Below are 23133 nucleotides of genomic sequence, written 5' to 3' on the forward strand. Positions count from 1 at the left end.
AAATGAAGTTGACTAATGATGAATTATTAATGCATTAATGTATGATGTTGTACTAGCATCAAGAGTTATATGTTAAGATGTCGCTAAAAATTAATAACTAGGCCTTAGTTAGCATGAGTCGGGGCCTAGCTGCCGGTCTCATATTAAATGTGTTTTTCTAACGCGCTATGTGCTGACTTGCTGGAGGACATGTAGCCATACTTTTCCAGAAACTAAAAGATATGTGTAACCATAGTAAATTCTTTCTCATGAGATTCGACTTGCTCAAGGAGACATTCTTGCCGAATGCAACAGTGTAAACTTGCAACAAGTACAAGGTCGTCTGAACTGGTAAAGACAATGGAACTACTGACTGGGACCGCAAGAATAAAGTTCGTACCTGACATTCTACCCGTTGGAGACGTCAATTACAGGAGCCAATAAACTACATGAGAACTGTTCTAAAGTGACAATCCTAATGAGGTGACTACCTGATTATTGGCTGGAGATAATGATGCACCAAAATTTGCCCAATTGGAAATTAGGGGACTGTACAACAAGATTGATATAATCTTGTGTCACAAGGAGAAATCAGCCATTCCTAGCCACTTTTGCCATCTGCATTACGTGCCATTCTTTGCTTTGTCACTCTGTCTTAAAGGCTTTTGCTGTTTGATTCTTCAAACCATCCTTACCCTTCCCTTGCCCTTTCTATACTTTTCCTCCTTATGAGGGAGGTATTCCTTATTACCCGTCTTGCTGAACTTTTCTGAGTTTCCTGGCTGATGGCGAATCAACTGATGTCCTGAGGACAAAGCCTGACTCCGTATGCTGACCCATTACGGAGGGTAACTATATGATGATAAAATTGTAATTGTCTGTTTGCCTTTCCTTTCTAGGTACCAACTGCTATCTTTGATAGAGACCATAGTTAGATGTTTTCTAAATTTGTGTTGCTAAATTGTTTTGCATGAAGCCCAACATGCCAATGCTAATTCGAGGTTAGTTAAGGGGTTCACTAAAACGAACGCAAATAGACAAACGACTGAATCTATGCTTTGTTGAATAATGCAATAATGACACTCTGCTAAAGTTAATCTATGTTGACGTCGTGCTTTGGTCTAATGTTTATGATCTTTGCCTTGATGAAATCTTATTCGGGTTACCATATTGTGAAGTTGTTGATGTGTTTTCTGGTTTTGAGACTAATAAACTTGCTAGTAGAGTGTAATCAATAGGGAATAAATATCATAACTCTTTCAAATTTTGTGTGGTTATTCATGACTGAAACGTCATGGTGTGTTCCGATTCTTATTAATGTAATTAACTAATTTGATTTATTTGGTATTGTGAATATTGATGAGGTTATTGATCTATTGATTGACATGCTAATTAGTTATCTCGTCTTAAGGTGTCTCCAATCAGGGTCAAAAGATTCATTGGCCTAAAAACGAGTCCCAGAATAAGTAAATTACCTAGGAAGAGACACGTTATCACAAGTCCACCTATGTATCACCAAGCATGCACACTCCAACAAAATGAAGCTAGTACCATCTACCAATTCTAGATGGACTAGTAAATTTTAAAACATGAAATTTCTCTAACTCAAAAGCACTTTTTTTAGGATGGACGAGCTGGCAGCAATTTGCTGCCTGACCCACTCCAAAAATATAAATATATTTACAAAATTGACTTGGGGCTGTGGGGCAACAGGGAGTGGCCCGAGAACAAAATAGAAATAAAACCAGGTAGGACTTTGACGGGAAAAGGAGCACACAAAGGAGAGACCAAGTCAGGGGTTTGGGGCCGATGGGAGCACATGCGTGAGAAAGCCCCAAAAAGCATGGGAGAGTTTTTTTGGGGTTGGGGCGAGAAACACACATGCACTTACCAAAAAGAAACGAGCATTGGCAAACCCAAAAGGTTTTGCATAGGCGAAATCTATTGGAGTTGTCAATGTTTTGTACATGTTGTACAGTTGTTGAGCTGCCGTGCAACTTGGCTTGAATTACAAAAAAACATATTGAAAGAAAAAACCAATAAGTTGGAAGGAAGTATTGGAAAGTCCGTAAAACAACACACACTGGCATGCCCCTTGATTAAAAATCTATGTAGTAGGTAAATGTGATCATCAATGAGACTCAGATATCTGTCCAGCAGGGCAAGGAACCTTGTTACAATTAGAAGACTGAAGTCCGTTTTTCATTGTAAATTAACTTAGGTAATAGTTAGGTTTTGACTACGGAGAATGCTTTTTTCTGTAGATAAATGTCAGATGAGGAGCAGTACAGCCTAGGCAGAGCCTTACACTAATCTTCTGGGTACAAGACCAAAAAGAAAGAGGGGAGGATCTTCACTGCTACTAAAAGCAAAATTAATGTACATACAACACGTGGCCAAAAAAGCTTGTGTTTAACCTTTGTTTTTTACCACCCTTGCTCCTGAAACAATGCAGTGGCTGTTCTCTTTGGCGACCTAGATTTTTTAAATGTATTTTAGTCTTCTTTTATCAGTTTTGTTAGCTTCTGGAAACCCTGTGGGGTAACCATGCTGTCAATAAACATTTCCAAACAAAAGACAGTTGCATCATTTTTCCCAGATCTGGAAATACCAAGAGTTGTGCATAGTATTGACAAGGCTCTCCCACCTTGGGAGAGCAGTTCAATATGGTAGGGGTGTCGGGGACTGAAGGGCCTGTATAGTGATTGCGTCACCAGGCTGGCAATGCCAACCTTGGGGGCTTGGCTGTCGCCTCGTCACCCCCACAGGGGTTTAGTCCTTCTGGAGTCAAGGGGCAGTTTTCTGCGACAGAGAGGTGGGAAGTGGGCAGCAATTGTTTCCAAATGCCTGCATTGGAAATCCAGCTGCTGTTGGCTTCTCGCCTTCTGCCCTCCGGGAGCCACACAGGAATGGTGCTTGTTTCCCACCTGACTCAAGGACTCAGCCCTTGGTGGCAGCTCCAGAGGAAGTGGAAAGGCCACAGCAGCAGCAGGTTAGTTTTGCTGGGACAAGAAGGGGCATCTGAGGTTGTTGAAGCATTCTTTGTTGTAGACGCGATCAGCGTGACTAGTAGTGCAATTTGTGGGGCAATCTGGAGAGCTCTGGCATTTATTGCAGACAGTTAGCAGTGTAAACAAACAACACTTTTTGAAATAACTCCAATAGTAGGCAAGGGTTTTGTTCAGGGCTTGTATTGTGAGAGAGTGATAGCTCATGTGGTGAGGAGCTGGAGCTCGGGTAAATGGAAGAGTAAATAAAGGTTATTTCTGGTGCTTATAAAGAGAAGAGTTGTAGTTCAAAGGCTTTCTTTTGGGTGAAAGGAGGTGTATTTGCATTGCCATTACTGAAGGGTAGCCATGTGTTATTTGGGAAGTGTGTGTGGTTACTGAGCAGTTGCAGCACTTCTGCTGAGATTTTTAATTTGTGACAGGTGTTGTCTAAGTTTGCTATTATGCCTAGTGGGGCTAAGAAGGGCAGCAAGCGCCCACACTGAGGAGCAGACATGGAAGTGTTGATGCCCAGGATGGATGCAATGGATGAATTGTTGGTGCTTCTGTCAGTACCGGCAGAGAGGCCTAGGAAGCCAGGGGTTTCATCAAGGTCAGCATTTTCACAAGTAAAAAAGCAGTGTAGGAAGCAGGCAATAGCTAGTGAAAGTGGCCACAGTTCACTGGTTACCCTAAATGTTGTCCCGGTGGGAGGGGTAAATAGGGTTGAAGTACAGTGTGGCTCACCGGTAGCAATAGTGCTGGTATCAAATAATATCACTGTGCAAAACAGCAATAGCTGCAAGGCAACTGGGGTGATGCCAGGGATTAGTACGGTGCAGCCAGATCTGGTGGGCAACTTAGCTAGTGTTTCACCATGATTGTGAAACGTCGGAATGTTATCCTCACCCCTTGTGGGGGGGGGCGCATTAGTAGGGGTTGCTGAGCAAGATAACGTAGAAAAGGCCAGGAGGCTAGTGGCCCAATTGGATAGTTCAGGTGGATAATACATACAGGGTCAGAAAGTCAATGTGGCTGGCGCAACCGCAGTAGCTGGTGGAGGGCTGGCAGTTATTGGATGCCAGTGGTTGCCAGTGCCCAGATCACAGGTGGTGTGGTTCAGGTCGCACATGCGGCAGCAGCGACCCCGCAACCTATCAAGGATTCTAGGCCAACAGGTACGGTTGTGCCACTACCAAGCACTGAGTTGGGGGATGTGCATTCTGAGCATGACCAATTGGGCAGACACATGTCGAGGGTTAAAATTCTAAGGACTGTGCTCACTGGCTGTACAAGAATAAGGTGGAGAAAACAATGATGAATTGGAGCACAGGTTTCACAATATTTCAAGCACTCCTGGGGGAAAACTTCCCTACAATGGGAATTCAACTAGCATGCTACCAGAACACAATAATGTGTGCACATGACAGGTTTGGGGGTACAGCATGGAGGGACTATAATAAGAAATATAGGAGAATAAAAGCTACCAGACTCTCCTTGGCATAGGATCAGGTAGAGGTTAATACATGGTTATGTTACATAAGGGTGCAAAAGATTGAATCTGGCCTGGTGCAGCCCTTTTGGGCAACCTCAGGAGCAGCCACCCACTCCAGGGGAGAAGAGAGAAAGGGGTCATGTTGGGACTTTAATAAAATGGCATGTTCCAGAGCTCCAAGCACCTGTAAGTACAAACAATGCTGCACCTTTTTCAGCCTCCCTTCACAGCCAGAGCTCAAGTGTTTCAAAAAGTCAAAGGACAGGGGTCCTAAGAAGTACAGATGAGATGCACCTGTTGGTCAAGTTCCCCTGCCTAGTTAATTTTCAAGCAACAGTGACATGGTTGAATGTGTACAATGCAATGGTTGTGCAGCACCTGTATGAAGGTTACAAGAATGGTTTCAGAATCCCCATACAGAGCTGAATAGGGTCCCCAGTTTTTAGGAACCAGCAATCACTTTGGGCTAATTGTAACATGGCCAGAAGGAACATTTTTAAAAAAGGAGCCTGGGGAAGATAGAAGGCCCATTTGACTCCATCCCGCTGGAGAATTTCATGTGTTTCTATTTGGGGGTGGTTCTCAAACAAGATCGATTGATCCATAATCTGTCTGCACCTAGGAGTCAGTCGTCAATGAGTCAATTGATGGGGCACTGTGCTCTGCCAAATACACATTTCTAGACCAGGCCATTAGGATGCTGCTTGAGCTGGGGCGTGGGACATTGCTGGTAAAGGCAGATATAAAGTCTGCATCAACGCTCCTGCCAATTCATCCTACAGATTTCCATTTGATGGGTTTTCTGTTTGAGGGCTCCTTTTATTTTGACAAATGCACACCCATGGGCTGCTCTGTCTCCTGTGCTTACTTTGAAAGGTTTAGCACCTTTTGGAGTGGGCTTTTAGGCAGAGGATGGGGCACCAGTGAGTATTGCATTATCTATTTGATTTCTTTTTCCTAGGTCCTTCTGGCACAACAGGCCTTGGGGAAGACGTAAACTCATTTCAGGTACTGCTGGAGGTATTTGGTGTGAGGCTAGCACAGGCAAACAAATGTGCCTGGTCACATCAATTGAGTTTTTCAGGACTGAGATAGATTCTGAGGCAGGGGTGCCCAGGCTTCCTCAAGAGAAGGTCAGAACATTTACTAGGGTCTTAAAGGAATTCTTGGAGGTCAAGAAAGTGATGTTCCATCAACTGCAGGTTGTAGTGGGCCAACTGAATTTCCCATTGCATATCATACCCATGGGCAACTCATTTTGCAATTCTATTGCACCAGCTCTGTACGGATTGAAACAGAAGCACCATCACACCAGGTTGTCATGTGCGATGCAACAGGACATGAGAATTTGGGAGGCATTTTTGAAGGACTTCAATGGTTCTGTGGTGTAGCCAGGCTCCGCTAAGACCAATGGGGAGTTAGGTTTGTTTACTGACTCTGCAGGCAGCACAGATTTTGGTGTCATCTTGGGTGCTTCTTGTTGTGCCCAACGTTTGTCAGCAGATTGAGTGCAGTCACAGCTGGTGGCAAACATGGGTTTCTTGAAGCTTTTTCCCATACTGGTCACCCTCACAATCTGGCCAAACCAGTTTTGCACTCAGTCTGTGATATTCTGGTCAGATAACATCAGTGTAGTAGAACGCATTAATGAGGAGGTAGCAAAATGTGAGATGATCTTGAGGTTGTTAAAGAAAATCCTGGTGCTTTATCCAAAGCTCAATGTCAGCTTTAAGTCCAAACATGTACCTTGCATATTGAACCATGCAGTAGATGCCCTGTCTCATTATAAGATGCAGGCTTTTAGGCACCACTGCCCAGAAATAGCCGAGTTCCCTTCACCGTTACCAGACCAACTTTGGTGGCTTGGTGCCCCAGCCTACCAGATCTCATGGCTACCAATTTAGCACTCAAGACAAGGCATGCCAGTGAGGGGGCATTTTGCACATACTGCAGGTTTCAAGAGCCTATAATAGCATTTTGGGAGTGTTGAGGGAGGAGAGGAGGCTAGTGCCGTATGCTAGGTGGCACACAGCAGCTATTTCTTTCTTCTCCAAGATGCAAGGGCACCCTTATGGGAAGAGGATGTTCATCGTGCAAAGAGCACTCAGGGGTTGGCAGAGACTGGAAAGGATCAAACAAGATGCTAGGCATCCCATAGACAAGCTAAAATTTGGGAAGATCATCGACAGCCTAGAAAAAGTGACCAGATGGGTAGAGGAAAGCATATTTTGCTGTATAGTTTACAGGGACATGAATGTTGCCTGCTACGAAACTTGGAGCTCTATGTGGCTCACGGCCAAGGGGATGCGGGCACGCTTTCATACACGAAGTGAGAACACCCCTCACCAGGTTTCAGTTCACCAAGGTGCTCCGTCTGGCTCTGGCATCACCAGGTTTGGACCCTCAGAGTACAGCCCTCATTCCTTTAGAAATGGGGCAGCCTCTGCGGCAGCGGGCATCGCATTAGGAGGACAGTTAGTAAGAATAGGGAGATGGAAGTCTGATTGCTATAAGTGGTATGTGAGGTTGCACATGTTGTGATAATATGACATCAATTCTTCATCTTCCTTTCCGGTATTCTCCTGTCAACGCTGGTGGAGGACATATTAATGATGTACTGGTGTCAGGTCATTTGTGCTCTTCTGTTAATGTAGCAGCAGGATATATTAAAGATGTGCTGGTTTTGGATCAGTTAAATGTGAAGCATGCAAAGGATTGGTATGTAGCCAAGGATTACCCAAACTGTTGGGATTTTGTTCGAACCTTTTATGGGCAAGGCACCCTGAGTCTAGTGGATACTAGATCTTTGCTGGACAGATTATTGCCTTTGAGGCTTCTGTCCACAGAGGTGGTGACTGTGCATTTAGGTGGCGACGGCCTGGCCAAGTTACGGCTGAAGGATTTATTTGAATTGATAGTTTCCGAGGTTGGTTGGCTGTCATGGAGATTTGTGGGAGCCATGATAGCATGGTTACACATTGTGCAACTAGTGGAGTGGAGAGGTGGTAAGTCTGTTGGGGCCATTAATGAGCCAGCAAAACGTTTAAAAAGGAAGCTGGACAAATTACTGAGCACAGCCTCTTTGGCTTCAATATCTCATGGTTGCATAAAAGGTAAGCATTTTTCGTGCAGGACGGTGTGCATTTGTCCAAGGAAGGTAACTCAATGTTTTTTGACAATTGACTGGCTTGGCTCACTCAGCACACTCTGCTTCGGGGGGGGGCTGTGGTGGGTGAGGTCATGATTAGTGGGGACACTCTGGTTCACCTGCAGCATGCTTTATTATCATAATAAGGGGTAAAACATAATTGTCAGAGGAACCTCAAAGAAGTGCTGGCCCCAAGGTGTAAGGAAGTCGCTAGGGCGCAAAGGCAGGGTCCTGACACATGGTCTTTACTTGTCACCTCCCACGCAATCTAGTACAGGCGCTTTGGGTGCAGGGGATGACCATAATAGGTATCCTAGGGGCAGCCAGGCTCCCTGCACAAGAGCTCTCAGAGAGGGGGCAGGAAGGTGGTGGATCTTTCTCCTGTTAGGAGGACCCGCCTTCTGGACTGGAGGGTGAAAAAGAAGGGTCATGAAGCCAGTCACAGTCTCTCTCAGGGACTGGTTTTTTTTTATTTGCACAGGGACAAACTAGTTATAGTTAGGTGACTCATATATATTAGAGACTCTGTTAAGGACAGGTTACATTTGTTAATAAACATGTGAATAGAAAATGTGGTTACTGTGATAACAAGTGCAGGTACAGACTAGTGGTATAGGGGAAGCATAAGAGAATATTGCTAGAGGGCTATGTGGAGACCATACAGCGAGAGAAGAGGCTGAATGTCTGCACAATAGTTCAGGAAAGTTATTACAAGGATTATTAGATTTGATTATTAAATGCTGTGCAAGTGCAGTGTTTGCTGAGTAGGGGACTATGTAGTGTTGTATGCGTCTTTTGGAAAGGCGGTGTGTACTGTGTTGTATGTGAGTTGACACCTTGCATCACAGAAATGTATCTGGTTAGAACTGTCCTGACATTTTTTAGGTGTCACATGGGGCCAGAAGTGTTAACGCACCCCGCCCTAGATAATTTACTTCGTCTGGGACTCGTTTTAGGCCAATGAATCTTTTGACCCTGATTGGAGGCTCCTTAAGACGAGATGACTAATCAACATGTCAATCAATAGATCAATAAACTCATCAATATTCACAATAGCAAATCGATCAAATTAGCTAGTGACATTAATAAGAATCGGAACACACCATGACCTTTCAGCCATGAATAACCACACAAAATTTAGTAAGATTTATTATATTTATTCCCTATTGATTATACTCCACTAGCAAGTTTATTAGTCTCAATACCATAATACACATTAACAACTTCGCAATATGGTAACTCGAATAAGATTTCAGCAAAGCAAAGATCATAAACATTAGAACACAGCACGATGTCAACATGGATTAACTTTAGCAAAGCATCATTAGCGCATCTTTCAACAAAGCATCGAGTCAGTCATTTGTCTATTTGCGTCAGTTTAGTGAACCCCTTAACTAGCTCGAATTAGCATTGCATGTTGGGCTTCATGCAAAACAATTTAGCAACACAAATTTAGAAAATATCTATCTATGGTCTCTATCAAAAGAAGCAGTTGGTACCTAGAAAGGAAAGGCAAACAGACAATTACAATTTCATTATCATATAGTTATCCTCCGTAAAGAGTCAGCATACAGAGTCAGTCTTCGTCCTCAGGACCTCAGTTGATTCGCCATCAGCCAGGAAACTCAGCAAAGTTCAGCAAGACCGGGTAATAAGGAATACCTCCCTCATAAGGAGGAAAAGTATAGAACGGGCCAGACAAGAGTAAGGATGGTTTGAAGAGTCAAACAGCAAAGTCTTTAAGACAGAGTGACAAACTGGCTAGGTGCTAGCAAAGTATGGCACGTAATGGCAATGGCAAAAAATGGCTTGGAATGGCTGATTTTTCCTTGTGACACAGGGTTATATCAACCTTGTTGTACAGTCTCCTAATTTCCAATTGGGCAAATTTTGGTGCATCATTATCTCCAACCAATAATTTGGTTGTCATCTCATTAGGGTTTTCACTTTAAAACAGTTCTCACGTAGTTCATTGGCTCCTGTAATTGACGGGTAGAATGTCAGGTACAAACTTTTATTCTCGCAGGCTCAGTCAGTAGTCCCATTGTCTTTACCAGTTCAGACGACCTTGTACCTCTTGCAAGTCTACACTGTTGCATTCAGCAAGAATGTCTCCTTGAGCAAGTCAAGTCTCATGAGAAAGAATTTACTACGGTTACACACATCTTCTAGCTTCTGGAAAAGTACGGCTACATGTCCTTCAGCAAGTCACCACATTGCACGTTAGAAAAACACATTTAATATGAGAGCGGCAGCTAGGCCCCGACTCATGCTAACTAAGGCCTAGTAATTAATTTTAGCAAATCTTAACATATAACTCTTAATACTAATATAAACCCACACATTAGTACATCAATAATGCACTATTAGTCAATTCCATTTAATCATCGTATACATTGGCGGCCACTCCCCGTGGGCACATTTCACACGCGTGTGTTAAAAGCATTTTAATACAATTTTCTATGCAACATCTTTATACATTAATTTGCAACCATTTCATGTTAATTTTTGATTATAATAACTACACTCCAACAATCCCTCCTCTGATGACACTTGCCATCACACAAATCGATTCTTTTACAACCCTTTCACCTTTTAATTTCCTTCATTTCGATTTCTTCTTTTTGCTTCGCCTTTTCATATTTTGCTCTGAACATTTTCTCCTTTTCTTCTCCTCCCTCCTCACTTTATGTTTTGCCCATTTTGCTTTACTTCTTTTGCAAATTTTGCTCAGTACCCATAATCAAAATAAACAAGCCAAAACAATTACTATTCCCTGTATTAATTTTCCCAAGAACCCATGCCAAAGACCACTAAACCAACTTCCCACACGCGCAAATCCTTCTCCAACCTTTTCCCAGACTCCTGGCTCTTTCAATTCCTTCAAATCTGCACTATCTTTTGTTAGGTTAGTAAGCATACTTCTAATCTCATTACTGTTGTCAGGTATATAGTCACAACAGTGCCGCTCACTAGGCATCTTACAGACTCTGCCACTTTTCGCTAAAAGAATGTCTAAAGCAAGCCGATTTTGAAGTGTCACAGCCCTCTCCACAGCAAGTTCAGTATCCATCAGGAGTATAGCCCCTGTAAAGTTTGTCAGCATGTCATCTACAATAGTAGACAACTTTTGAATCTTTATGGAGTTCAAAACAACTCTCACTGAAGGAATTATTGTTCCAAATATGTCTCCTACTACACCAGCAGCAGTTTCTCTCTTTTGTCTAGCACAAAGTAATTCTGTCACTTTCGGAAATTTCTTCAAATCATCTAGTTGATAAATCTTTGAAAAAACTATTCCCAAATAACATGTCCCATACCATCCCTTTGGAAGACGGTAATAAGCACTAAGTCCACAAATGTAATAAACCCCTGGGATCGCTTGATCCATTCCATTTAGCATGAAAGTCCATTTATTCTGAAACAAAAACACGTGTTACATTCACTCGTTCCCACAAACACATTGTCATAATATGATTTTGGTCGCGTAATGCAAAGCCTACCTACATGTTTCGCATCTAAAGCTGGCTTCCCTTGTTAACTAAACCCCATTATTGCTATTACTAAGAAATGATCGTTGCTGCAAGCCCTTTTCTAATTTCCCCTTTAAAACCCTCCTTGGATCTCCAGTGTGATCTAAAAAGCTCTTTTCTACAGATGTAAGCAAGCATGTCAAATTATTGCGGTGCGCATATGAAGTACTAATTGTCGTTCTAGGCTCAAAGAATCCCTTAATCAGTTTTATAGCATAATACTTAGCTACACTATTCAAATCTTCTGTGATAGGTGCATAATAGAATACTAAATCATAATTCGAATAAAAATATTGCACTTCTTCCTGGTTATAGAAACACGTTAGTAGCAGACTACAGCTAATCTTGTATGTTAATGGCAAGCTGTGATATGTAACTCCCTCTTGGACTGAAATAGGAATTTGTGTACACACGTAACAAGCCTTCGCATCCATAGTGTCAACGTACTCACTCAGCAAACGATTAAAACGTTAGTAGACAGCTCCCCCTTTGTATTAGTTTTGTCATGCAAATACTTTGTATCTTGCTCAAACTTATCCCACGGTGTTAGTGTAGCAGTTTCAGAAACTGTAGCATTGTTAGATTCACTCTCATCCACCAAACGCATTTCCACAAACAAAGCTATAATGAATATCACACACATAACACCCAAAGCAATACCCAAATATTTACAGCGCTTATTCCCCTCTCTTTTTTTTTTCTCTTTCAATAAAGCTAAGAAAAAGTAATTCTTCAGCAAGTATTTACAGCTTTCTCATTCACTCCCAGGGTCCTTTGTCAATCCAGTTAGCAGCTTGTCACAATCGATTTTCAAAAGGTCAATTCAGGTTAACAGTGTCACATCTGATAGTTTATCAGTCTCTTTTCTCAGGTTTCCCTTTATTCAATTTCAGCTTAACACATTCTCTTTTATTTGTAGCCAACTTCAAGTACCATAATATTGACCTGGGACTTCACGATCAAAACAGAAAGCCAAGAACTCTTGTTGCCATTCAGCTGAGGTTGCATACGCCCATTCAGGACCTGCGTATCTTCTGTTTGCTATTCTCTTTCTTTTCAACTTGCGGTCACCCTGTAGCTCTCCTTCACTCAGGTCTTCTTTCCTTGTGGTATCGACCTCCTCCTCTATTGTTTCATTAATGACCACTTTCCCTTTTTCAGTTTGCGATTCTGGCCACTTATCTTCTCTCAGTGTTCTTTTACTGTTCGGCTTTTCAGGTTGCTGTTCAATGCCCTCCTCTTGTGTTATGGTGTTTTCTCTTGGTGGATCTGCAAACGGCTCAGGAGGAGCCTGAACACTTTGACTGTCTTCTGCCTCAACTACTTCGCCTTCTGGGTCTGTCAGGGTTTCAACTTCAAACCCGTATCTGTCTGTTTCTGGGAGAACCTCTCTTTGGGTCGGACCTCCTGGTGCCTCGGTTGAGATAGGCTCACCGTCACCCGTCTGGATCTTGTTTGCTGTTTGAGTGACCAAGCCATCCTCAACGGGCTCTCCTCCAGTCTCAGTTCCCCTTTGATTACTCTCCGGCCCGAGTCTTCCTTTTCTGTAGCTGTTATTTTCGCTACTTCAAGTTCCTCATGAGTTGGACATGTCACCTTCTTTGTGTGACTGGCATGGATCCAGTTTGGAATTCCCGCACATTTCACAGCAGTAGTAGTTGTCAGTATCACTTGATACGGCCCGTTCCAACGTGGATCCAAATATGACTTCCTCACGTGTTTCTTGACAACAACCCTGTCACCGGCTTTCAGATTGTGACCTGGATAACCTGGATCATTTATCGGTGGCAGTGTGGTTGCTTCCACCTGGTGAGAGAAAGAGCGGACTACGTCAGCCAGACCCTTGCAGTAGTCCAACACCATATGATCCGTGATATTCACAAGAGCATTTGCAGGCAATGCGGGCAATCTCATAGCTCGCCCCATGAGAATTTCATGAGGAGACAGTCCTGTTTTCTTGTTAGGTGTATTTCTCATTGACATTAGCACTAAGGGCAATGCATCAGGCCATTTCAAGTTGGTAGCTGCGCACATTTTTGCCATTCTCGACTTCAAGGTACCATTCATCTGTTCCACTAGTCCTGAGGCTTCAGGACGGTAGCTACAATGCAACTTCTGTTCAATGTTCAATGCGGCACACAAGAGCTTAACCCCCTCATTGTTGAAGTGACTTCCTCTATCTGATTCTAAAGAGATCGGGAACCCGCAACGTGGTATCAATTCCCTAAGCAACAGTAGGGTAAGCTTCAATCCAATGACTAAAGATGCACACAATCACCAACACGTACCTCAGACCTCCACACACAGGCATCTCAATAAAATCCACTTGCACTCTGCTAAATGGACCTCCTGCTCTCCCGATGTGGCTCAAATTCACCACGGTCCCTTTCCCCGCATTAATCTGCTGACAGATGATGCACCTGTGACAGATTACTTCTGCGGCTTGTCTGAATTTTGGATTGAACCAATCGATTTTGAACAACCTGATCATGGAATCTCTCCCAATATGTGCTTGACCATGGTAAAATCTTGCAAACTGTGACAAGAGACTGTTTGGCAAAACCATTTTCCCCTTATCTGAAACCCACAAATCATCAGGCCTTTGTACACATTGCATTTTTTAAGCCAAGAAAGTTTCTCTTCTCTGCTGGCATGTCCCTGCAACAAGTTGAACTCTTCTGTCGTGTCAACCACCCTCAATGCATAACCTGTGCATGTCTCATTTTCAGTTTCAGGTAACAATTCCCACTGATCTTTGAACGATATACAGTTCAATGCACAAAACCTTGCGACTTGATCTGCATATCCATTTCCCATTGACACAAAGGGCCTGATTCTAACTTTGGAGGACGGTGTTAAACCGTCCCAAAAGTGGCGGATATACCACCTACCGTATTACGAGTCCATTATATCCTATGGAACTCGTAATACGGTAGGTGGTATATCCGCCACTTTTGGGACGGTTTAACACCGTCCTCCAAAGTTAGAATCAGGCCCAAAGTCTTGTGATTTCACATGAGCGCTGCATTTCACCACAGCAATTTCAAGAGGTAACTGAATCGCGTGCAACAACTCATTAATTCTTTCACCATTTTTCACTGGAGAACCAGAAGAGGTCATGAAACCCCTCTGTGACCACAACTGGCCAAAATCATGGACAATTCCAAATCTGTATCTACTATCAGTATAGATAGTGACTTTCAATTTGTCAGTGGCATGGCAAGCCCTAGTAAGAGCCACCATTTCAGCCACTTGAGGAGAGTACACCCTCTTGAGCCAAGATGCTTCCAGGATACCAGTTATTGTACACACAGCATATCCGGCTCTCAGTACTCCTACTGAGTCTCTCAGGCATGAACCGTCAACAAAGATAATGTAATCATTTTCCTCCAATTGAGTATCTTTAATGTCAGGTCTCAGTTTGGTGCACAGCTCTGTTACCTCAAAACAATCATGTTCTACTTCTTCAGCATCATCAACATCTGTATTTTCATTAGGAAGCAAAGTTTCCGGGTTTAACACAGTACAGCGTTTCAATGATACATTAGGTGACCCCAATATAATTGTCTCGTATTTGGTCAGGCGGGCATTTGTCATATGCTGCGTCTTTGTTCGGGTGAGCGGTATCTCGACTGAGTTTGGGACCATGACTGTTAAAGTCCATCACTATGCCTTCACACGGAGTAAGGCTTTGACCAACTGCTGCAACTGTGCGCAGACAATCCGGTAAGGCTGCTGCAACTGGGTCCAAAGTAGCTGAAAAATATGCTACTTGGCGGTTTGCACCTCCATGGACCTGTGTCAGGACAGACAAAGAACAAGCATCACTTTCATGACAAAGCAGGACAAAAGGCTTTGTGTAGTCAGGCATACCGAAAGCTGGAGCCCTGCACATACATTCCCTCAGCTCAATGAACGCCCCCATCTCTTTCTCAGACATAGTTAGGGTATCCGGGCCATCCTTACCCTCCTTGACGGTCAACCTCACCAAAGGCTTAGAGATAATTGAGAAGTTTGGAATCCACTGGCGACAGTAGCCCACCATTCCCAAAAATATCCTAACGTCTCTCTGGGATGTCGGGGGACTCATCTGTAATATTGCTGTCACTCTTTCTTTGGATATTCTCCTTGTCCCCTTCTCAATCAGGTGGCCTAAGTACTTCACCTCTTTCTGACAGTACTGCAGCTTCTTTGGGGACACATTATGTCAGTTTTTCCCCAAATGATTCAGTAAAGCAATAGTATTTCTTTCGTTTTGGACGCCATCAACAAATCATCAATGTACTGTACTAGAGTCGAATTAAAAGGCAGTTTCAATGATTCCAAATCCTTCTTTAATATCTGATTGAAGATGGAAGGCAATTCTGAAAACCCCTGAGGAATTCGACACCAACTATAAACCTTGTCCAGGAATTTGAAACTGAAGAGAAATTGGCTGTCCTCATGAAGAGGCACAGAAAAGAATGCTTGGGATAAGTCAATGACTGTGAACCACTCTGAATCACATGGAACCTGAAACATGATCACGGCTGAATTTGGCACTATGGGGCAGCATTTTACCACTATCTCATTAATTTTCCTCAGATCTTGGACAATTCGAACTTTCCCGCAAGGCTTTCTCAATCCCATTATTGGTGAATTACTTGGGCTGCTCATCACTTCTTTTAGGACCCCTTGCTTTACAAGGTCTGCAATTATCTGCGTCACCTGTATAAGGACATCCTGTGCCACGTGGTACTGCGGTACCTGGGGAAACACAGCATTTGGCTTCACATCTACTTTGACTGGTTCTACTCCTTTTATCAATCCCACTTCCTTTCCTGTCAAGTCCCACACCTTCTCTGTGACTGTTCCCTGTAATTAGTTTGGCAAATCGGTCACTGTGAACATCGGGAAAAAACTTATCAAAGGGTACTCCTCATCTGTGGTCTCCGTCTCTGGTTCTGAGATCTGGCCATCATCCCCCTCATCATCACTGTTGGTCTGTTCCTCAATTCCCTCTTTGGAACAGGTGATTGAACACCTTCGCTTACACAGCAAGTCTCTTCCCAATAGGGACACAGGACTTGAATCACAGACTACAAACCTGTGCAATCCCTGAAAGGTACCAATCTCAACCTGAACCGGATCTGTAATTGGATTAGTCAGGAGCTGATTTGCTACTCCTACCACCTTTATAGTACGCCCTGAAAGCGGTAGTTTCGGAACCTCTGCACTTCTGACTGTAGAGTGTGTAGCTCCTGTATCAACCAGAAATGAAACCTTGTGACCCATCACCTTCCCTTGCACATAAGGTCCTCTCTGATCTACTTCTAGGGATGCTGCAAGCCTGCACTTCTCACTATCTGAACAGTCATCCGACCATTCATCGTTTATTCCATTCTCACCACGCAATGGGAACTGTTGTACTGCATTATTTTGACTCATTGTTTGGCCTGTGACCTGTTGAGGAAGCATCACCTGTTGCTGTCCCATCGGAGCTAAAGGCAACTGCATTTGCTGTCTAGGTACCATGGGAATCTGCTGTTGTACTTGCTGCACCTACGTTGGTTGAACACGTGGCATTTGCATTTGTTGCATAGGCTGGAGACCCTGCATCTGAACCATGTTATTCTGGAAGTTCGGATTTGGACCCCTCATTCTTGGACCCCTCACATTTTGAAATGAACCGACATCATTGCTTTGTTGAACAACACCATCCTGCACTATCATCGGACACTCCTGCTTCCAGTGTCCCACGCCCCCGCATGCATGGCAACATCTTTTTCATCCCTTGCACGTGATTTTGAACCACAACGGTATTCAAATCTGGACCACGGTTCACAAAACCTCCCCGACCTCTGCCTCTCATTTGCGGCTGAAACATTCAGTTTCCCTGCTGTTGCTGCACCATCTGCTGTACTCCATTTCCCTGCATCCGTGCTTGAGCTGCCTTAATTTGCATCACCATCAGCTTGTCTTTCAGCTTTCGCTGCTTCAACTCAATCTCATCACTACAGTATTTTGCGTACTGCAACACCTCATCAATCGGTTTCACTTGCCAACAGATCAAATGATTCTAAATCATCTGGCTAATCTCCGGTCTTAATCCTTCAACGAACCTGAACACAAGGTGATTCATGTCTTTCTGTTCTATGACCTCTGTGCCACTGTAGTGTTTGAACGCCTTTAACAACCTCTCATAGTAAGCGTGTATCGACTCTTTGCCTTCTTGTGCCGTTCGATCAATTTTCTGCCAATCAATATTCTGTGGTGACACCTTCTGCTTCAAGAACTCAGTCACCTTATAGTAGTACTTCATCACCTCAGGAGACGGTGCACCTGTAGCTCTGTCTCTTGCCGGTTCTGCTGTCGGCCAATCCACACTTCTCTTGAACTCAAGCCACAAATCAGCCGGAACTATAATCTCAAACAATGTATTCAAGTCTTCCCAAAGACATTTCGCAAGCTTCACAACCCTGTCTGTCTGCTGATACCATTCTATCGGCTTTTCCCTCAATCTGGGAAAGTCATTTGTGAATGACAGAATGTCACCTCTAGACCATGGTACATGAACTAGAACCCCTCCAGCTGTCTCTCTTATCGGTAACATCTTTATGGTTCCCTTGTCTGGCACAGCTTTCGTCTGCTGCTGTTCCAGGCAGTCACTTTTCCTCTCATCTCTCTTCTTCGCCCATCTGCCTTCCCACTTCCCTAATGCTCCCCAAACTTGAGCACTCTGTAGTATCTCTGTAAGGTGTGCCTTCCTTCCAGTAGACCTCATGTGATCAAAATCTTTAGGTTCGAAGTCTAACCTATAACTCTTCTTCAGATGCTTAGTATTGTCTAAGTCTATGCCGTATTTGTCTGCCAAATTTGCCAACCTCTGGTGCACCTTACTTACTTCTTTGGTTATTTTCGGGCACAGATATCTTAATTCTGCTTCAGTGTATGATTCTAACCTGTTCACTCACATGCTCCCTTCAACTAGCTCAGCTGCTTCCACTCCCAACCTCACAAAATTCAGGTATTCCTCTCTTTTTGACCGCTCTGCTGTCACAGGAGTAGTCTGTGGAGTGTTAAGCTTGTCTAACCACTCATTCAACTGTTGTGCTGTCAAGCCTTGCAACGAGATATTTCCAGCCTGCACTATCGGAGTTTGTGACGTATTTGCACTCAGTACCTGTGGAGTCAGTAGGCCCAAGCCTGCTTGTCTCATGGTTTCTAATGGAACCCCAATCAGACTGAAGTCCAATAAGGATCTAGACCTCTGCGCTGTCTGTTCTCCCAGTGTCATCCCTTGGGAGCTTTCTGAGAACCCTCCTCTTATCACCTCTTGAGTCATTACTCCTTGGTCACATACACTAGGCTTCGCCTGCTCATACAGCGGTACTGGCGGACCAACGGTAATTGGCAAAGATATAGCAGCTGGTGTCTGTCCATTTTACAGTCCCGGTGGGGCATTGACTCCCATAGCTTGATTCATTATAGGTGCTGTAGCTGATTGCTGTGTAATTCGGAACCACCTGTTGCTGCGGCTGGGGCAGAAAATGTGGAGTTGGCTCAATCTGCACTAACTTTGATCTTGCGTATACTGGATCAGGCGGCACCATCAAATTCGTAGTCATCTCTAATACTGGGACACCAGGGTAGAGCCTCTGAACTGGTGGTGGCTGCAACCGTATCTGCGTCTCGGATGCAGTGGATACACTAGCACCATTCTGTATCGGAGCTGATGTGGTAACATTATTTGCCTGTACTGTGTTCGTGGTCCCCTGATTCTGTGTCGAACTTACAGGACCTGCAATAGTACTCGGTCTATTGTCATTTATGGCATATGGTGGCGGTCGATCATGTAACAACTGATTTAGAAGCTCATCATGATCAGAATTGTCTGCATCTACCCAAGACTTCTGAGTCTCCTTTTGCCTACTATAGCCCTTGTCTGTTTTGCAAGTGGCCTTTCTTCCCTGTGTTTCGGCCTCTTGAGTTATTGCCGGAAACATCCTAACTCCGTCTATTATTTCCCTTCTCCACATCTTGGTCTCACTATCCCATCTAGCCTCCGCTAGAGTCTTTTCTGCTTTCCTCATTCTCCTCTCGAATTTCTGTTGCCTCTGTCGGATGGCCATTAAATCCCAAATCGCTCACGCCTCAAACTGAGCTGGTCTCGGAGGCAGCTTTTGCTCGTTTAACGCTTTCCGCAAATTCTCTAGAACCCCTATGTTAAAGGTTCCATTCTCTGGAATCGCCAAACACCCATATTTCTCTGTTAATTTGCACCATTGCTTTAGCCAAAGACATGGCGCGACTCCCTTCGCCTCCATTACGGCATAAGCCGGAGTATCCCCTGGTGGTGCAGGCTCCCCCACACTCACTGTAATGTACACATCTCCCCTCAAAGCACTCTTTAAAGCCTTGAAAAACATCATTTTTGCGTCTTTTATTTTGTTTATAACTGAATCAGGAAGTGACATTAATTCCCAGAACATTCTTTACCTACCTTCTCAACCAATTGCCTCTCTCGGACGGCTGCCAATCCGTGCGCGACCCTTCTCACTAGCTGACCTATCCCAGCGCGGCTCCAATGACATCACACTCACACACACTGCAGCTGACAAAGTCTTGCGGCTTGTCTTCCTCACCCTAGATCCACACAAAACTAATGCAATATATTGCGAGCACCTTGACAACGAACTCAAATTTGCCGGTCTACTTCAGGAAGGGTAACACAATCGCTTCAGAACTTTACAGAGATTTCACTTGAAGCCTCGGCCGCTACTCTCTCCTTCTCAGCTCCCACACTCGCAAGCAAAATTTGACCCGCAAATTTCACTCTGGACTTGTCAATGGTTCGTCCTAGTGCACTTTAGAACTTACCAAATCTCCATCGAAGGTTCCACTCACACACTTTGACTCAAACTGGACTCGTCAACCACACCCGATTGACCTATTAAACCGTGCAAATTACAACATAAACCAAGTGTCTCATACACTTATCAATATACACTGGAGTCTTAGACCACGCCGGGTCCGTACATTACCAACAACCACGTGGACAATTTTTTAGCACAAAGCGCCACACTCACATGAAGTTCGCCGACTTCCCTACTCTCATACTGCGGAGTACGCCCACTCCTACTAAAACATTACCTGGCCTAAATTCTCACAAACCTTCACAATTCAACTGCGATATGCGTAAGCTGTTGCAAGTGCAAATCCTACTTCACTCATACCATCACCAGAACGCCGAGAACATACCCAACTCACTTCGGCAAGCTCCGGATTCCGGGAAAGTCATTTGGGACTTAGGGGCACATTATCTCTCCAATTTGCATAATTTCGAAAATACTTCTAAAACAATGGTCCCTCTTCCTAGGGCCCCAAAGGGCTTAAACCGTCCTCTGCTACCAGAACTGTTAACGCGTCCCACCCTAGATAACTTACTTAGTCTGGGACTCGTTTTTGGCCAATGAATCTTTTGACCTTGATTGGAGACTCCTTAAGACGAGATAACTAATCAACATGTCAATCAATAGATCAATAACCTCATCAATATTCACAATAGCAAATCGATCAAATTAGCTAGTGACATTAATAAGAATCGGAACACACCATGACCTTTCAGACATGAATAACCACACAAAATTTAGTAAGATTTATGATATTTATTCCCTATTGATTACACTCTACTAGCAAGTTTATTAGTCTCAATACCATAATACACATTAGCACTGTCACAATATGGCAACTCGGATAAGATTTCAGCAAAGCAAAGATTATAAACATTAGAACAAAGCACGACGTCAACATGGATTAACTTTAGCAGAGCATCATTAGCGCATTATTCAACAAAGCATCGAGTCAGTCATTTGTCTATTTGCGTCAGTTTAGTGAACCCCTTAACTAGCTCGAATTAGCATTGGCATGTTGGGCTTCATGCAAAACAACTTAGCAACACAAATTTAGAAAATATCTATCTATGGTCTTTATCAAAAGACGCAGTTGGTACCTAGAAAGGAAAGGCAAACAGACAATTACAATTTCATTATCATATAGTTACCCTCTGTAATGGGTCAGCATACAGAGTCAGCCTTCGTCCTCAGGACCTCCGTTGATTCGCCATCAGCCAGGAAACTCAGCAAAGTTCAGCAAGACCGGGTAATAAGGAATACCTCCCTCCTAAGGAGGAAAAGTATAGAACGGACCAGACAAGAGTAAGGATGGTTTGAAGAGTCAAACAGCAAAGTCTTTAAGACAGAGTGACAAAGTGGCTAGGTGCTAGCAAAGTATGACACGTAATGGCAATGGCAAAAAATGGCTCGGAATGGCTGATTTCTCCTTGTGACACGGGGTTATATCAATCTTGTTGTACAGTCTCCTAATTTCCAATTGGGCAAATTTTGGTGCATCATTATCTCCAACCAATAATTTGGTTGTCATCTCATTAGGGTTTTCACTTTAAAACAGTTCTCACGTAGTTCATTGGCTCCTGTAATTGACGTCTCCAACGGGTAGAATGTCAGGTACAAACTTTTATTCTTGCAGGCTCAGTCAGTAGTCCCATTGTCTTTACCAGTTCAGGCAACCTTGTACCTTTTGCAAGTCTACACTGTTGCATTCAGCAAGAATGTCTCCTTGAGCAAGTCAAGTCTCATGAGAAAGAATTTACTACGGTTACACACATCTTCTAGCTTCTGGAAAAGTACGGCTACATGTCCTTCAGCAAGTCAGCACATTGCACGTTAGAAAAACACATTTAATATGAGACCGGCAGCTAGGCCCTGACTCATGCTAACTAAGGCCTAGTAATTCATTTTAGCAAATCGTAACATATAACTCTTAATACTAATATAAACCCACACATTAGTCAATTCCATTTAATCATCGTATACATTGGCGGCCACTCCCCATGGGCACATTTCACACGTGTGTGTTAAAAGCATATTAATTCAGTTTTCTATGCAACATCATTATACATTGATTTGCAACCATTTCATGTTAATTTTTGATTATAATAACTACACTCCAACAGAAGTAAGATTGAGCTGGATTTCTGGGGTTTTCATGACTAAAGCTTGATTCGGAAATTGTAGGATGTGACACTTCAGCTCTTCGAATTTGCCGTGCAAAGAGGAGAAACACTGAAGTAAATAACTCGCAGGGAGACGCTGCTTAGCCGGGAAAAGCTGTGGGCGAGACCTTGAAGCCCCTTAGAGCTTGCCAAAATCCAATGCTTCTTTGCACACTAGGGATTGGTTATTTCACAGGAGCTTCAGTACAAGTGCATGCATATCGGAAGTGGACATTGTATTGAATGAGCACGTGAATTCCTCCATGCGCGGATGACATGTTTTAGTTTAAAGATACTTTACCTATTTCTTGCATCTTTCAGTGATGAGTTATATATAAAAACGGTGGGCCTGATTCAGAAAGGTAAACTTACCGGGTAATGTAAGTTTGGGATTGTTTGCTATTCACAAAGGGAATCACGAGTCTCCGCACTGGTAAAGATACTGCTGGTAAATCCCTTTGTAAATAGTAAACAATTGTAAACGTCCATAAAAGTGTAAATTAAGCTTTGCGAATCAGGTCCTGAGCCAATGGTTCAAGTTACTTATTGACTAATGAAATCAATAGAGCAAATAGATGGAACAGCTATTTCAAATTTAACCCTGCTATTTATGACCAAAAGCAAATGGTGAAAATCCAAAACAATTAAGTTAAAAAAATGAATTACTAAACCTTTAATTAATAAATAAGTGATGTTACCATGGCACCACAAAGTCAACCCCAGATTATAAGTGAGAACGAGAGATCGTGGATTGGCCACTGGGACTGTTAACTAATGAAACATGTGCCCTGTTTCGAGAGATGTATTAATGTTAACAATGCTAAGTTGGAAGGGAGACGGGGGAGGAAAGGGAAAAGGGAACACGTTAGGGCTAAAAATGTATGTGACACAGCTAATAATAATTAAAAAGGTAGGTTGAAAAGGTGGGTGGAAAATTT

Source organism: Pleurodeles waltl, chromosome 4_1 (assembly GCF_031143425.1).
Source record: "Pleurodeles waltl isolate 20211129_DDA chromosome 4_1, aPleWal1.hap1.20221129, whole genome shotgun sequence".
In the NCBI taxonomy this organism is placed as follows: domain Eukaryota; kingdom Metazoa; phylum Chordata; class Amphibia; order Caudata; family Salamandridae; genus Pleurodeles; species Pleurodeles waltl.